Raw genomic sequence first — 17,649 nt, forward strand, 5'->3', positions numbered from 1 at the left:
TGGCTCCCTAAAATTCATGTCGTACCCCATCTTTTGAAACAGCAACACCTCCAGATAAACTTATCATAAGAGGCTTTCACATTTTCAGGAGGTTAGGGGTATTGACAATGACAAGGAACAGAGGGGTGTGGACATTAAAATAAAAGAATGAAACATGCACTGTGAGGAAATACAACAATAGCGTTCAGTTGGGCGAGTCGTAGGGTGAAGCTGATGCTCGTAGTTCCAAAGAAGCCTTTCTTCGGGCTTCTTCCCAGAGGCCAGCATCTCACTTTCACTTTCAGGAAATCCCCAAACAGGAAATAAGATGTTGCAAGCTTTGGGCTCTGGGACAGACTTGAGATAAATTTCAAAGACCTAAAAATTACTTGGTGACTTCTTGGCTTCTGAGGGCACGTAGCTGAGCCAAGGTGAGGCCGCCTGCCCTTCCTCCGTCTGTCCGCAGCCAGCTCAAGTGCTGGGTCTTCCTGTCCATCAGCCCAGGGGCAGTGTTTCGGCAACACAGCCACATTCCTCACCCCTGAGCAGGACCTGTGCCCCTGTTGCTCGGCTCGTCAGCAATCTGGTGGGTCACTCACAAAGGGCAGGGAAAACAAGGAGAAATAGCCCCTAATCTTGTGTGGAAGAGAAAGAATCTGTTTTGGCCGGAGGTGGTAGAACTCAGGGTTTCAACAGTCTGATCTCAGCGCTGGCAGCCTCTGCGATGACCTTGGAAAAGACCTTGTGTCTACTTGATTGGAACCTCCAGACAAAACATGTGAGTTGAGCCAGACACTTGAACGTTTCCCACATTTGCCTGTTTAACATCATATGGGGATGGTCTTCACTGTGCTGGGCTTTGGTGTGACTCTCAAGAAAGCTGTTGTGAAGGGCCCCCTGCATTCCCGCCTTTCACAACACACCCACTAACAAACAAATTATGGGGCAAGACTGGACAAAGCAAATACAGCAAGCTCTCAGCTGATTCACTTATTCCTTAGAATACAGTGGAGTTGGATTTAGATTAATTTGGAGATGACTGGAGAGTGACTCTAGAGACTGGAAACCTCAAGGTGTCCACCAGGATTTACAAATCTTTTCAAATGTTTTCCTCAGCTGTGTTTGCTGCTTCCCAATGAAATGGAGAATGTGGTCGCAGGCTCTGCTCAGCGGCTCTTATGTTTCCACATGTCACGTATTTCTGCAGGGCACTGCCCACTGGGATAATTGATTAGTCTGAGGTTGTCATTAATTGTTTGATGTCTGTTCTATCGGAGGGTAGGATGATCCCGGGGTAAATGTAATTTGAGAATAGCCCCGGGGTGAGCAACAGCATCACTGTTCTCTCATCTCCCACTGACTCCAGACATTCAGAGTGAGCTTGGCAATTATCTGACTAAGGAAGAAAGGAGCAACATGTGGTTTTTCCCAATGGGGGATTTTATTGCCCATTTGGGTCCCTTTGTTTATTGCATCTCAAGGAAACCATGACAACCATATTCATCTCTATTTCCTCTCCCCTAGATGCTCTGGTTCCATCTGTTCGATATTTACTAGTGAAGTCAAGTCAACTTTTTCTTTTCTCATTGTAAGTGGAAGTATACTTATGTGAGTTCTTTTTTTAAAATAAAAAAAGTGAAGAAAAAGTCAGAGGTAGCGCTTGGCTTGATAAACTGTTAAGTACCTTCTATACACTTTTTCTTAATTTCCACGGGCACGTGACATGCCCATTGCTTTGATTTGTCAGAAAGTGCCTGTGCATCATGCAGAGATGTGCCATGCCAGGGGCACGAACGAAGCGACTGTGCTTTGTAAGTGTGTGTTTGTGCAATGAAAACCTGCCCTTCTCTTTACCATCAGTGGCCATCTAGATGTGACCTTATCCCTTTCTATTAACAGAATCTCAGGTAGTGGCAGCTGGGGCACCTCTCCCCTTCCTGCCCAGGTGGTTTTGTCTATTTCTAAGGCTTTTTACAAGCTCGTTAGGCCACGTGGCTCTTTGATGAGCCCTGCACACAGAAAGCAGCAATTCAGGGGAAGAAATGTGTGGAATGACTCCAGTGGGAGGCTGTCGATGTTTCTTTTTGTGCTCTAGGATGCCTTTTTATCAATAAACCATCCTGGCTTGTATCTGGTTTTGCCTGTGCTGTGAACTACTTTTCTGACCTTGATCAAAGCATTTTAGGTCAAGATGAACCCTGGCTCCTTCGTATATAAAATGAAGTAGAACAGAATGACATAAAGCCCCAAAGACCTTTTACAACCGTGCTCTTCTGTTTTATGCCAGGGCATTAAACACTGGCAAATGATTTGCCTGTTTTCCTCTCCTATTTCTTATATGTAGTTGTAGCCTTGTTCATCATCTTAGCTCACTCTGTCACCTTTGTCCTCTATCTCGTCCACTTTGCATTGTCAGCCGTCATGCATATACTTGTGAAATTTACCGCATTGTAATTACATAAAATACCGAACAGCTACGTCACGTTCAGTGAGTTTTTTCCAGTGTAGATAGCTAGAACATTTATATCACCCCAATAAGTTCCCTAGTTCCCCTTTGTATTCACTCATCATCCCTGGCCCTGGACAGTCATTACTAATCTGCTTTTTGACACCAAACATTTTTTCTCCAAATAAGCCATGCTTCCGGTCATGATAAACTACCCACTGGCAAATGGTACCGATGCATCACAGGCCCCTTGACCTCAATGAAACTGAAATCAAGATCTTTCCCCATAAATCTGTCAAATCACCAAAATTGTACACCTGAGATTCGTCTATATTCCTTCCTTGCCTCCTCTGTTCATATTAATCTGTCCTGCTTAGTAATCTCCCTTAATGTATTCACATCTGTCCCTTTCTTCTGCCACCATTTGAGTTGAGGGCTTCACAGTCTAGTCCCACCAGGTGCAGGAGCTCCATGGTCTCTTCCAAGGTCATAGCCCACATCCTTTCACCTCCCAGCTCAGGTGACCTCTGCATAGCCTTTTCCCAATATGTTTGTATGGTGTGAACTATATATCCTGCACACCTCTTCATAAAACATTTCTCTGGCAAGTTAAACACTTCCTAGTTTAATAGCATTTAATATCCACTAATGCCCTTTGGGGGTAGTATGTCCTGATAGAACCCTTACCTGGTTTTCCAGGCTCGCTTCTCCCTTCTCCATCGTTAGTATGTCCCTGTGCTATGCTATACTAAAATCCTTCTATGTTGCCTGAACACTCCATGCTTTCTACATACCTCTGTGTCTTTGCATATGCTTTTGTTTCCTCTGCCTGGAATATCAACTTGATAAATCCCTGTTATTCTTCAAGACTCAGCTGAAGTTATTTCCTCAATGAAGCCTTCTCTGACACTCAAAGGCTATTACCGTCTTCTTTTGTTTCAGTGCACATTGTGTATTTCTCCTTTGCACTCACACAGATTGCACTCCAGCGTGGAAAGGGAGAGAACAACCCGTTCCCCCTGTGGTCTTGACAGTTGATAGATTGAGTCTGTAAGTGCATTCTTGCACGTGTGTACATGGAGGAAAGACGCGTTTAACAGTCTTTGACTTTTGGATCAAGTTCTACATTCGGGCTCACGTAAGAGTTTTAATGAGTTGGAGCTCCGACAGTGAGACTTCTGCCACAATTCACAAGGTTCTCCTTCTCCAGCTTCTTCCACTGGCCTGGGACTTAGTGTGTTGATTGCCTTTCGTTCCCCACTCAGGGTCCTGCTTTTTCTCTGCAGGGGTGTGTCCTGAGCTCTGTCAAGGCCTCTGTGGGATGCCACCCGAGGCGGAAGCCGAGAGGCCTCCCGAGTGTTCTGGACTGCGTAGCACCTGCAGTCTTACATGCATGTTCTGTGGATTATCTTGGTAAGACATCATCTGTTTCCTGCCTCCTTCTCTTATCTGTGTCTAGAATGCTCTTGACAGCAGGAGGAGAAAAGCAAGATGAGAAAAATCTATCTGGCAATATTTATAAAAGGACTTGTTATACTGTAATTTTTACACATTTGACTTCCACAGACTGAGTTTCTTGAAGGCTAGGTTGTGTTTTTTTTATCCCTAGTGCCCGGCACTGTCCCTGGAAAAATCAGTCAATGAATGCATCTCATTTATGAATTTGAATCCTGGCCATATTTCTGTTACCAAAGTTAATGATTTAAGTAGCATGTTCTGCCTTAATTAAAAACCTGCTCCTACGTAAACAAAAATGTGTTTGAATATCTACAAATGTCTGAATTTAAAACATTTTCCATTTAAAATTAGCTCTAAGCACAGGCAATATTTTCCTGATGCCTGTAATTCAATGCATTATCCTTTAAAATAGAAATTTGTATAATTAATTTGTTAAGTTTTATTGCTAGTGGTAGATACAATGTACAGGAACAATCCTACATTTGGAGAATGTAGGAAACATTAAAAGAGAAGAAAATAAACAAAAGAGAAGAAAATAAACAATCAGAAAATGCAATCAAACGATGTACACATTTCTCTTTGGAACGTTTGAAGAGGAAGCCAAGTGTCCGTTCAGAGTGCTGATTGCGCAAAGCAGGGTAGGGATACTTGTTTCTGCAGGGAGCAGTGAAGCCTGGATGGGTTCTTTCGTTTCTGTGCAGACGGTGCCAGGCCCAAGGGAAGGACCACTTGGAAATCAGCTGGCTTTTGATAACTCTTTGTTGAAGAATAGATTGTATTGTTAAGTGTCCTAAAGTTAGGTAATGCATTCAAGAAATTCTTTGGAAATACCATGCCTTAGGAAGGCCAACAGTGTATTATAATTTCAGGTATTATGGAGAGATTATATTCCCTAGTCGGGGGCTAAAATCTCTTAGAAGTTAGCCCTCACCCTCTGCTGGCTTTGCGTAACCATTGACATTCACGTGGGCTGTCGAAATCCCCTCTGTTTCTATAGTGCACGTCTGGGTGGTGCCTTAGGACGATCCCAAGCTGTATCGCACACACTAGATTATCTTGTCCTGGGATTCATGCCTGTGCGTTCTCTGTAGCTCAGTATATATCTACCACGTTTTTACATATGGTTGTGATGTGATTTGAGTCTCAAAGTAACTTTGTAAAAGGAAGGTACTATCATTCTGATTTTTGCAAATGGGAAAACAAGTACCGAGTACTAAGTAAATGAACTGAATTTATAGGGCAAGTCCAGATTTAGATGAAGGTTCATGATATTTTGTTCTACAATATACTTCTTAAAGAAACAGATTATTCCAAAGGTCGTGCTTATGTTCCGTTAGCTGGAAAAAGAACATGGGCAGCAGCACTTTGTTGCCATGGAAGTGGTGTCTTTCTCTCTCTCTATATATATCTATATATCTCTCTCTATATAGAGAGATATCTCTATTATATATATGTATATATATATTTAGTGCTATATTTTCTATGTCATCTGAATATCATGTCTATTCCATGTTGGTCATCCATGAAGTGTATAATCCAAGGTTCAGCTTTAAAAAATTCTTTTATACTTTGTTTCTCAATTACAGTTTACATCCAGTATTATTTTGTGTTTCAGGGGTATAGCATCATGGTTAGACAATCACATACTTTACAAAGTGCTCCCCCGATATTTCCACTACCCACCTGGCACCAGACACAGTTACTGCAGTATTATTGACTGTATCCCTGTGCTGTACTTTATACCCTGTGACTATTTTGTGACTGATTTATAGTTCTTAATTCCTTCATCTTTTCCATCTAGTCCCCATCCCGCACCCCTCTGGCAATCATTAGCTCCCAGGTTCTGCTTTTAATTGGTACTTAGTAGAGATGGGTTTGCTTCCTACCAGTGTGAACCAGGCCCTCGGATTATAGACGGTGGGCATCCATTTATCTCATTACCCCAGACAGTGAAGGTGTGTACTCCAGAAAGGAAATTTAGCTCACAGTTAGGATATCTGTGTGTCTCTCACAGAGTTTTCTTTTTTTTTTTCTTTCCTTCGCTCCAAGTGGCGGGCTGTTGTTTTAAAATGTAGTAAACACCGAGTTGTGTAATTGCCTCATTATTATCATCTTTCTTGTTTCTATGCCCCGCTGGTCCCCCTGCCATCATGCACTCACAAATTTCATCCCTCGAAAACTGAATATAAAAACATTAACGTGTACCGCGCATGGCGGTTAATTGTCGGAGGACCACCCAGCATCTCAGTCTCTTTTAAATGAGGTGAATCCAATGTATCTCACTCTGAAGCTTCTTTGAATTTTGGCGTCTCAGTCACCCTGTGGTGACATTGCTCTTTTCTTCGGGGTACTTTAATAAAACGATGAAATTACTTCATGTACATTTTTAATTGCATCTCTTTAACTTAAATAGGTTGATGTCAAAGAGCTTTCTTTCCTGAGTCAACTGCAAATGTGTTTTTAATACAAGTATATCAGTCCCTAAGAAATCTACTGGATCAACAGAATACTCATGAAAAATATGCCCTGTTGACTAAATCATGAGTCCTAATTGCTTTAGACAATTTCACATTAAGTCTCTATTTTGATGCCTCTTATTATTCAGCTCTATTTATTCCTGGGGTCCATGTAGGGTGTCACAGTTATAAAAATGGTATAAAACCGGCCCATAAATGATGTTACCTTTAGGTACAAAGTAACTTATTCATGTACGAAGTTAAGTTGTACTGCTAACCTTTACTGAATTGAACTCTGAGAAAATTTGGTAACTGCTATCTTGGGTAGTTTTCTGTCCTTCTGATGTGTGTCTATACTCTCTGAAGGCACCTTAGGTTTTATCCAGAACATACACTCTTGTGGCTCCAAAGCAAAAGCTAATTTGCGTTTTTGTGTCACCACCACTACCGTTCCTCTGTGTTTTTGTTTTGCTCCAGTGAGTGAAGGAAACAGATCAGGGCATTCATCTTTCACTCCATTAGAAGGATGCATTTCCGTTTTCATCCAATTAGCTGCCGTAATTTGAAGCTTTTGGTGCCTGCTGCTAAGGTAGGGGCTGGCAGCAGTAAGGGGGGCGGGGGAAGCTTTCAGAAGGCGCACTGTGGGCTGTTATTATGAGTTCCACTCAAAAGATCGAGTATCAGGCTTGCTCACCCCAACCTTATCCTCAGAGCCTTAGGTGTTAATTAACCAATGATATGCGGTTACTCCGGGAGGGCACAGCCAGGCTTCAGACAGGGTCTGCAAGGTCTCCAGGCGCCGGGAACCAAAGCAGCCAGCAAAGATCTAGCACCGCTTCTCCTGGGCAAAGGGTTTAAACAGCTGCCTTCTTTCCCTCTTAAAAGAGGATCACAAACCTAGAAACTTTAATTTGACTCCATTTATTCGTGTTTAGTGCTCTTTTTTGATAGTAACAGGACAGAATGAACAGGGAAAGTTTGAAATTCTGTGTTGAGAAAGAGTCTAAGCCCTTGGAATTCCAAGGTCAGCAGAAAGTTTCCCAATTGATTAGAGGTGTGTGCCATGAGGTAACCAGCAAGAATCTGATTTGTTGGTTTACAACTCCCACAGTACTCTCTTATACCTTTACTTCTGGAGGCATGAAAAGACTCCTGAAAATTCCTAGCATAATGGAACTTTCTACCTCTTCCCACAGTATGAGTGAAGAACACATATGTCTTAAAATAAGGCTGGATATTCTCTGAAAACCGGCCTGAATATGAAAGTGAATCTGCTTCAGATTTTGGAGTTGGAAACTTACTTTTCTAGAATGATCTCCCATTTTCCCTAGGACACCAGCATCAAGAAGCTGTGAAAAATAGCTGCACAAATAAACTACTTTCTACACAAAGAAAAAACTCAAGGATTTGAACTATCTGGTCAATTACTTACGATGAGAGCAAGGACTGACCTGGTGAAATGGGCAAGTCAGTAATAATCTCGGGGTCTGGCTCTCTCGTATTTCACCTCTTTGTTTTCCTCATCAGGAAAGTAAAAGGCTTGTATACTTGCTAACTGCTAATACCTCTTTTGGTTTGAATATTCCATGATTGGTGAGGCAGCATGTTTCAATTTAGAATTGGAAAGCATTAAGCTTGTGTATTACCACTTTTGCTGGTTTATTCACAGCAGACACTGCTAATTAATTGGGAAACTTTCTGCCGACCTTGGAATTCTGAAGCCTCAGAATCTTTCTCAACACAGAATTTCAAGCAAGTCACTTAGCCATCAGATGAAGACAAAGCTTAAATGCCATGTCAGATAGGATGGGCAGAGGTGATAAGACGCAGGCTCCTGTGGCTGCTTCTACACTTCTGTGTAACCTTGGAGAAGTCAGTGAATATTTTAAAATTAAATTTGTTACGGGTTTGTGTGTGGCAATGAATTTTCATTTATCTGGGATCAATGCCCAGAAGTACAATTGCTGGGTTACATGGTGCTTGCCTGTTTAGTTTTTAAAGAAATTGGCAAACGTTTTCGGAGTGGTTCGAACATTCCCACCAAATATGTATGAGTGAACTGGTTTTTCTACATCTTCACCAGCATTTAGTGTTCTCACTATTTTTCATTTTAACCATCCTGATAGGTGTGCAGTGAAATTGCATGGCAATTTTAATTTGCATTTCCCTAGTGGCATCAACGTTGAACATCTTTTCGTGGGATTTTTTTTGCTGGCTGTGTATCATCTTCTAGGAAATGTCTCTTCATGTCTTTAGCCCAGATTCTGATTGGATTTGTTCCTTTTTTACTGTTGTGTTTATAGAGTTCTTTATATAGTCTAGATACTAGTCCTTTGTTGGGTAAGTAGTTTACAAATATTTCCTCTCATCCTGTAGCTTGCCTTTTCAGCATTTTAATAGGGTCTTTTACAAAGTAAAGTCTTTGATTTTTAATTTATTGTTTTATGACCTTATTTCAATCACATATTATTTAACGTCTTTCTATTTACTTGTGTCTTTACTTTCTTTCAGTAGTGTTTTGTAGTTTTCAGTGTATAAATCTTTTACATCATTGGTTAGGTTTTTTACTACTAAGTATTTCATTAGTTTTGATATTATAATTGGAATAATTTCTTTTTTAGATTGTTCATTTTGTTGTATGTAAGTGCCACTAACTTTTGGGTAATGGATTTGTATGTTGTGGCTTTACCGAATTTGCTTATTACTAAATTCTAACAGTTTCTCTCTTGGTGATATATTTAGGGTTTTCTACATATAAAATCATGTCATCTTTGAACACAGATAATTTTATTTCTTCTGCTTTCATTTTTGCACCATTTATTTCCTCTTGTTGCCAAATTGCTCTAAAAAACAGACTAGAATTTTCAGTATTATGTTGAATGGAGGTGTTGAAAGTGGGCAGTTTTGTCCTGTTCCTGATCTTGCAGGAAAAGCTTTTAGTCTTTCACCATTGAGTGTGATGTTAGCTCTGTTTGTTTGTTTTAAATAAATGTGTTTTATTATGTTAAGGTGATTGTTCTTCTGTTCCTAGTTTGTTGGGTAACTTTTATTGTGAAAGGGTATTGAGTTTTGTCAAATGCCTTTTCTCTATCAACTGAGATTCCCTCCCCCATAATCCTGTTAATGTATTCTGTTACTTTAATTGGTATTCATATGTTGAACCATCTTTGCCTTCCAGGAATAAATTACTCTTGGTCATGGAATATAATCCTTTTAGTGTGTTCTTGAATTCTGTTCACTAGTGTGCTGTTGGGGATTTTTTTTTTTCAGTATTTACCAGGGATATTGGCCTTTAGTTTTATTTCCTTGTTATATTTTTCCCTGGCTTGGTATCAGGCTGAAAGAATTTTATAGAGTGAATTTGGAGTGTTTCCCTCTCTTCAGTTTTTGAAAGAGTTTAAAAAATATTTGCATTAACTTAAAAATATTTAGTAGAATTCACCAGTGAAGCCATCTCTATGGTCTAAAGCTTTATTTTTCTCCTTGGGTGGTTTTAATCAACCCATTTATTTATTAATGGCCTAAGTCTTATGTTGAGACCCTCTCCCCCAATACCTGAGAATGTGACTATATTTGGGGGTAGGGCCTTTGAAGTAGTAATTAAGCTAAAAGGGGGGTACTGGGGGGTCCTAGTCCAGTATGACCGTTCTCTCTATAGGAAACAATGAGGGTACACACAGATGCCACATGTGTGCACACACCAAGAAAAGACCACGTGAGGACAGAGCAAGTAGGTGGCTGTCTGCAAGCCAAGGAAAGAAACTTCAGGACTAAATAAAACCTTCTGACATCTTGATCTTGGACTAGTAGCCTCTGGAACTGTGAGAAAGTAAGTGTCTGGTGGTTAAGCCACCAGTCTGTGGTATTTGTTATGGCAGCCCTAGTAAAGTAACACATAGGTCTATCCAGATTTTGTGTTTCGTTATGATTCAATGTTGGTAGGTTGTATATTTCTGAGACTTCATTTATTTCATCTCGTTATTTGACTTGTTGGTATACAACTTCCTAGTGCTCCCTTATCCGCTTTATGTTTTCATAAAATCAGTAGTAGTTTCTCCTCTTGCATTTCTGATTTCAGTTTCTGTGGTAGTTGACCAGAGTGGAAGGGTGATTGACTAACAACCTGCTGCCTCGCAAGGCTGTACTTTTCCTGGAACTTTGGTATTTTCCGGTTGCTGCTTCTTCTCCTCCGAGTCCGGTAGGCATTAGAAAAATAGGACCCCCAGGGAGGTCTCCATTGTATCATTTCTTGGGTGTCGAGGTTTCTAGCAGGTCTTCCTTCTTTCAGGGTCTTTTACGTATGTTTTAAATATAGTGTGAAGGGTTTTTAGTTGTACCTTTCAGAAGGAATATGGAAAAAGAACTTCTATTCCATCTTCTTGGGCATAGAAGTCTCAAGTAATTTTTATAGTTGTGTGAAATGTGGGGGAACTGGACTCGTTTATCTCTAAAATCCTTCCCTGGAGAGTTCTTGAGACAGATTTTCTGAGTTTAAAGTGACAGAATCCTAATTAAGCAAATTTAGCCACTCTTTCTTTTGGGCAGGGAGTAAACAGATGACTCGCTACTCACATCAGACGGAAGACAGAGGCTCCACCTGCAGTTAGAGGACGCAGGCCTTTCCGAAGCTTTCCATGGCTGGGGTGGACTTCAGGGCTTGTTCACTTCCTTCTTGTTTCTTTCTATTTCTCGCTGCTGGTGAACATCCTCTGCAGGCTGGATGTCTTTGCTGACCCTTTCCACATTCTGATTAGAGTGGCCTACCTGCTGGCATGAGGGGTCTGGAGAGAGCCCCTGCACCAGGAGTCTCCTTCCAACTCCTTCCACCTTCGGCAGCCTTGTCCGGCTCCCTGACTCCTTTTCTATGTGTGTTAATTCTCAAACCTCCCAGGCCCCCAGACCCAGTGCGGGCTGCAGCTGTCTCTCACCGGCTCATTTCAGCCAAACAATACATTGTTTTAGGAATATTGTGAGCTGGTTGTTAAAAAACAGCCACTATTACAAATTGAACTATATAAATTTACAAGTAAATATATTATTTAAAAGCAAAGATAAAAGCATAGGCAGTGTATCACTTTGCTCTAGCTCTCTGTTACCTGTGCTCTGGGGTGACCTCCGTTCTGTGTCTGTGTGGTGGAACTACAGGGCCGGGTGCTGCCGCATGTGTCCGTGACCTTACCGCCAGTGACGGCCCGTGGGTGGCTCAACACAGGTCATTGTAACACGGACGCTGGAAAAATGCCACCAACCAGGGCTGGATTTATTGTTTTGTTGACCACCCAGACTTAAGAAAATGATGGGAAAATATGCAAGCAGATTAAACTTAAAATTGTGTCTGTAGCTGTTACATTATGCATAGCCCCCAAGTTGAAGAGTCTCCCAGTGTGATTCAAAATGACGGTCCAGTTCCACAGAGAAGTCATGCCCAGGTGACTCAGCGAACACGTGTGTGTCCTTTCGCCGTGGTCTCATTCGTTCATTAATATAAGCAAATTACAGCAGCCGACAACTATGGCAGGACTGCGTCAGCGCCGTTGACAACGGGAATGGCTTTTTGCTAAATCACCTTCTGATCAAGCATTTATTCATAGGCTGTTTTGTCAGAATATGGTTGAATTGCAATTACAGGTTAGCGGCGGACACAAGAGTTTGGCAAAAATAAGCAAGAGGATTCTATGAGAATCAATTTTTGTGCAAAAGCATGTTGCACACTTTATTATTTATGAAGCATCTGCTGCACATCCTTTATATCAGCAAAACTTATTATACGTATATATTTACTAATGTACTTTTTTTCCTAGCAAGCTGGTTGTTAAACATTTATCAGCATACCTCTGCTTGGACCCTAATCCTTATCAAGGTATTTCAGACACCTGACTTTAGAAGCTTCCTTTGCCAACCAGGAGATGCACTTAAGGCTGAGTTATAACTGAAAAAGTTTGTTCACTTTATTTTTCTCAGAACTTCCTTATAGACATGTGCCTAAAATGTAATCCATCAACTTACCAGCAGGTGTCACTGTGGTGTAGGGTCATGGGCAGAAGGACTCCACATTTGAGCTTCCTCTAAAAATTGTTGGAATTGAATTGCTTTCGGTAAAGTTACACACTAAACGTCTCCTGAAGTGTCTTTATGGAAAGACATGTCACAACCAGGTTCTCTGAAAACAGGCAGCACAATAACAGGCATGATCTGCTGGTTCTGTTTGTTTGCTGCTTTCGTATTTTTTAACTCGTACATGTGTTCAGAAAGCCTGAAATACCTTTTCTTTAGCTCGAGAAGTGGATATAGCTTTGCTCTTCAGAGGGAGGTTCGTGGACCAGCATCACAGGCATGAGCAGGGAGCACGTTGGAAATGCAGGACCTCAGGCCCTGCCCCAGGCCTGATGAATAGGAATTTGCATTTTCATTAGGTCAGCAGGAGAACTTTATGCACACTCAAATGTGAGAAGCACTACTATAAGTGGCCTATTTGTTGCCAGTGACCATGGAGCTAAGAGGAGATGGAAAAATAACTTTCAGCTTCATTGGTCAAGAGAATGAATTTAGTGGAAAGGGCAGGGACACTTCTTGAGAAGTCTGATATTTTCCCCAGTGCATGTTACATTGCCTATCCATTCCTTTCCCTTTCCTTTTTTTCCTCCTTGAAAGAAGAAGCTTTCTAGATCTTTTCTTGCATAACCAATCCCAGCTAACTTCTCCAGTTATCTCTTGCCACTTCCCTTCCACACTGCATTCAGCCAAACTAAATCACTGACTAAGGTGACCTTCTTAAAATTCCAATCCGATGACATCACCCCACTGCTTGAAGTGGCTTTTCTTGTTCTTAGGACATGGACCCAAATCTCTACCATGTTTAGCAGGGGTCGTGAAGATCCAGCCCTCTCTCACTTGGTGGTCTCCCTTCTCTGCACCTCTCTCCTCCTTAGACTCAATGCTCAACTCCACTGGGCTTTTTGTGTCAAACACACTCTACCCTCTCTTGATTGTGGGCCTCTTCCCAGAATGTTCTACCCCTGCCCAAACTCTTCTGTTGCCAGACAGACACTTTCTTTCATAGAAGAACTTGGCAAACCTTTTCTAAATCCCTTAGATACTCTTAAGCCCTTCATCATATGACTCTTAATATTTGCATTTTATTTCATCGTGCTTATCATGTTTGTGATAATTCTGTTTTAGATACCATATTTCCCTGGTAGACTGTTTCTCTGTGAAAGAAGGGAGTATGTCTGTCTTGTTCATTCAGAGACTCTACTATGGTCTTCAACATCCTAGATTGTCTGGATCCAGTCTCTTATTGACTTGCTGTCTCTGCTTTCGTCATCTTTTTGTCACTCTTGCTTCCTCCCCTTGCCTTGTTCCTCTCGCTGTCCCCCAACATACCAGGTTCCTCTTGCCACAGGTCTTTGCAGTACTTGATCTTTCTGCATGGGCCCCGTCTTTACTTTTTTCAGAACTTAAACTCTTCTGGCCCAGCACTAGCCATAGCTTTAGAGCCAGACATAATGGGAGGTGTGGTGATTTGTCTTGGTTTAGGTCTTTTACTGTATCTGCCTTTCAGTGGATAACTCTACTGCTCACCGATAAGTAGAAAATAGCTGATCCTCTCATACACAGTTTATAAAGATGCAACTTTGGGCAAATGTTCCTTCCTTGTTTTTTCTGTTCTGCTTCTTCATTTATTTTGTTTTTTACATTTGTTTGTTGATAGACATGTATTATTACCATTTTATTGTTTATACTTCTAATTTTTCTTTTTCTTAAATAAGACCTTTTAACATTTCATGCAATACTCTGGTGGTGAAGAAGTCCTTTAGTTTTATCTTGCCTGGGAAGCTCTTTATTAGTCTTTTGATTCTAAATGATAGCTTTGCTGGGTAGAGTAATCTTGGTTATAGGTCTTTGCTTTTTCTCACTTTGAATATTTCTTACCATTCTCTCTGGTTTGCAGAATTTCTGTTGAGAAATCAGCCGACAGTCTTATGGGAGCTCCATTGTAGGTAACTAATTGCTTTTTTCTTGCTGCTTTTAAGATTCCCTTTGTCTTCAACATTTGGTATATTAATTATGTTTCTTCATGTGGGCCTCTTTGGGTTCATCTGGTTTGGGACTCTCTGTACTTACTGGACTTGTATGTCTATATTCTTTACCAGGTTAGGGAAGGTTTCTCTCTTTTTTTTTTCCAAATAAGTTTTCAATTTCTTGCTCTCTTCTCCTTCTGGCACCCCCATGGTACAAATGTTGTTATACTTAAAGTCGTCCTATAGTCTCCGTATGCTATTTTTTTATTCTTTTATCTTTTTTGCAGTTTTGGTGGTTTTTGCTTCCTTATATTCCAAATTACTGATTTAATTCTCAGCTTCATCTACTCTATTGTTGATTCCTTATAAATTATTCTTCATTTCAGTTAATATATTCTTTATTTCTGACTGTTTCTTTTTAATGGTTTACATGTCATTTTTTATGCTGTTGAAGTTCTCACTAAGTTCATTTAGCTTCTTTTCCTTATAACCAGTGTTTTGAACTCTGCATCTAGGAGATTGCTTGTCTCCATTTTATTTAGTTTTTTCCCTGGAGTTCTGTTCTTTTTATCTGGGACATGTTTCTTTGTCTCCTATTTTGGCAGCCTCCCTGTGTTTGTTTCTATGTATTAGATAGAGCTGCTACATTTCCCTGTCTTGGTGGAGTGGCCTTACACAGTAGGTGTTCTGTAGGGTCCAGTGGCACAGCCACCCTGGGCATCTAATCTGGGCACTCCAGGTGTGCTTCCCCTACCCCCTGTAAGCTGTATACACCTTTCTGTTGTAGTTGAAAATTGATTCCTGTTGGCACATCACTGGGAGGGATTTACCTCCCAGGCCTATTGACTGTAAGGGCTGGCTGTGACTGCAAACCAGCTGTGGAGGATCAGCTGTGCAGGAGCGTACCCCACAGAGCAGGACTCACTTTGTTGAGGCTCTGGTGCTTGCTAAGTCTGCCGCTTGAGTGTGTCACTTGTAGAGGTGGTTGGATGGTGCTTCAGTGTGCTTTGAAGCTGTTCACCAGGTGTACTGGTTCTGGGGCCTCCTAAGAGGTACACACCAAGGTCAGCCACTGTCTATGTTCTGCTTGGGGCCACCTGGCATGAGCTGCAAAGCGCTCTACAGATGGCTGCTACCTGTGCTGGGCTTGAAGGTGCCCAGGTGAAGCCAAGCTGCAAACCAAGGCTGACTGCTGCCAGTGCCACGCCTGGGGCCACTTAGCAAGAGGTACGGGGTATGCAGAGGCTAGATGCTGCTTGTTTGAGAGATTTTAGGGAAGTCTGAAGCATGAGCCAAGACAGGCCATTAATATGAAAAAGTCACTGGAAATGGCTTGGGAGGGTTAGCATGAGGGATGGGGTGGAATCTCAGGGAATCACTAGAGTGGGGGGGAACACTGTGAGCCAGGTTACTGGAGACTCAGATATGGCAGCCACCAGCCAACTCTGTGGGGTTGCCGGCAGTAGGGGGAATCTCAGAAAAGGAACAGTAGCCTCTGACAACACTTCTATCTAGGAGAGCTGCCCCTCCAGCTTTTGCTCTGGTGTCAGACAATTCAGTTCCTTTCTGTATGACCTATTTCCTTTTAAACTTCTGCCCATTGTGGGAGCTCAGAGAAAGTGAGTCAGAGTAAGTCTGTGTGCGAGCCCTTTAAGGGGAGTGCCTGGGGCTCCAGAAGCCCTCTGTCTAACTCAGCCACAACACCCACTGGTTTTTATAGCCAGAAGTTATGGGGACTTCTCTTCTTGGCACTAGAGCCCCAGGCTGGGAGACCTGGTGTGAACCTGGGACCCCTTGCTCCTCAGGGGAAACTTTTGCAGCTGAGACATTGCTCCTGATTTTTATCTGTCACATGTGAGTAGGGGACCAGCCTGTTACATGTCTCCATCCCTTTTTCCAGTCTTGATTGGCTTTTTCTTTACTTCCGTGGCTGTGGGACTTATGTTTATCTAGATTTCAGGTGGTTCTGAATGATGGCTGTTCTGCATTTTAATTGTCAAAAGAGTTTTTTTTTTCTGAACAGCAGGTTGCTAAGGTTTGATTCTGTACAAGCTCAGACTTGAAGATGAAGTAGAACAAATTGGAGAAGAAATCTCTGTTGTCTATGGGAAATAATGAGCTGGGGCCAAAGAGACTAAGAAAATAGAGGAATTTAATGGTAGTGAGAGTTATTTGTTATTTTTTAGTTTATCTATTAAAGTCTGAGAAATGGCTAAGGCCCTTTCCTTCCTTATGGCCCATGAGTTTACAAAAATAATATTATTGAGGCAAGGGAGAAGCTAACATGTAGCCAAATGATTGAAGTTGTGTTTTTTTCTTAATAACATGAAAAAAAGTTGTTGCTTAGGAGCAAAGGTTTGTCTTCATTCTTTTGTCATTCAGTTCCCCGCTTGTAGAACACCTACACTATGCAATGTCTTGTGTTTTCGTAAGCTAACTACAACACTTAAACACACCAAAACCTTGGTCCCCTGATGAATTTATTCTCCAAAGTTTGCAATTTAAATGGTCTGCTCCTATGGGAAATCTCCCATGATTTATTTCCTATGAAGAATTCCTCACTCTTTTCCTACTTTGATGTGTAGAGTTTATTCACACTATTTAGTTTAACACATAGTTAATTTAACTGAACACATAAGTGTTAAGTGCCTCCCCTGTTCCAGGCAATGTGCTATGCGATTGAATTATAAATGTGAAAAACCACACTGCTTTCCCCAAAGGGCTCATAACTGGTTTTGGAAGACCACTCTAGATGGACAAGCTAGAACAAAAATCACAGACTTGAAGTATCTTAATGTGTCTGGGAAGCAGCCCCTCATTTGGTCTGACTGGAGCGTAGGGTTTAAAGAAGGGAGGGGACAGCACTGGTGGTATAGTGGTTAGCATAGCTGCCTTCCAAAGAAGGGAGGAAGAAGGAGCATGAAGGGGGATGAAGGGAGAGGAAGGCAGCAACAACAATGTTAATATTAACTACTATTGCATTTATTTGCCAGGCATGGAGCAGATACTATAAAGTAGTTCGCAATCACACAGAGAGGGTAAGTAACCTGTGCAACACCACACACGGTTTGTTAATGGTAAAGCTAGAGTTCGACTCAGGTATGGTGCGGTGTGAGAATTTGAATTTTATTATCAGTAAATCATCAGGCCAACAAGCATTTAATAGATACCTTCTACGCATGAGACATTCCTAGTTAATGTGCATAATGTTCTTTTGATGGATGGAAGTATTTTTATGCTTATTTGTGTCAATTCCATACCTAGGAAAGTGCTTGGGAAGAAGTAACTG

Source organism: Artibeus jamaicensis, unplaced genomic scaffold, assembly GCF_021234435.1.
Source record: "Artibeus jamaicensis isolate MK-2021 breed Jamaican fruit bat unplaced genomic scaffold, CSHL_Jam_final scaffold_833, whole genome shotgun sequence".
Taxonomy (NCBI): domain Eukaryota; kingdom Metazoa; phylum Chordata; class Mammalia; order Chiroptera; family Phyllostomidae; genus Artibeus; species Artibeus jamaicensis.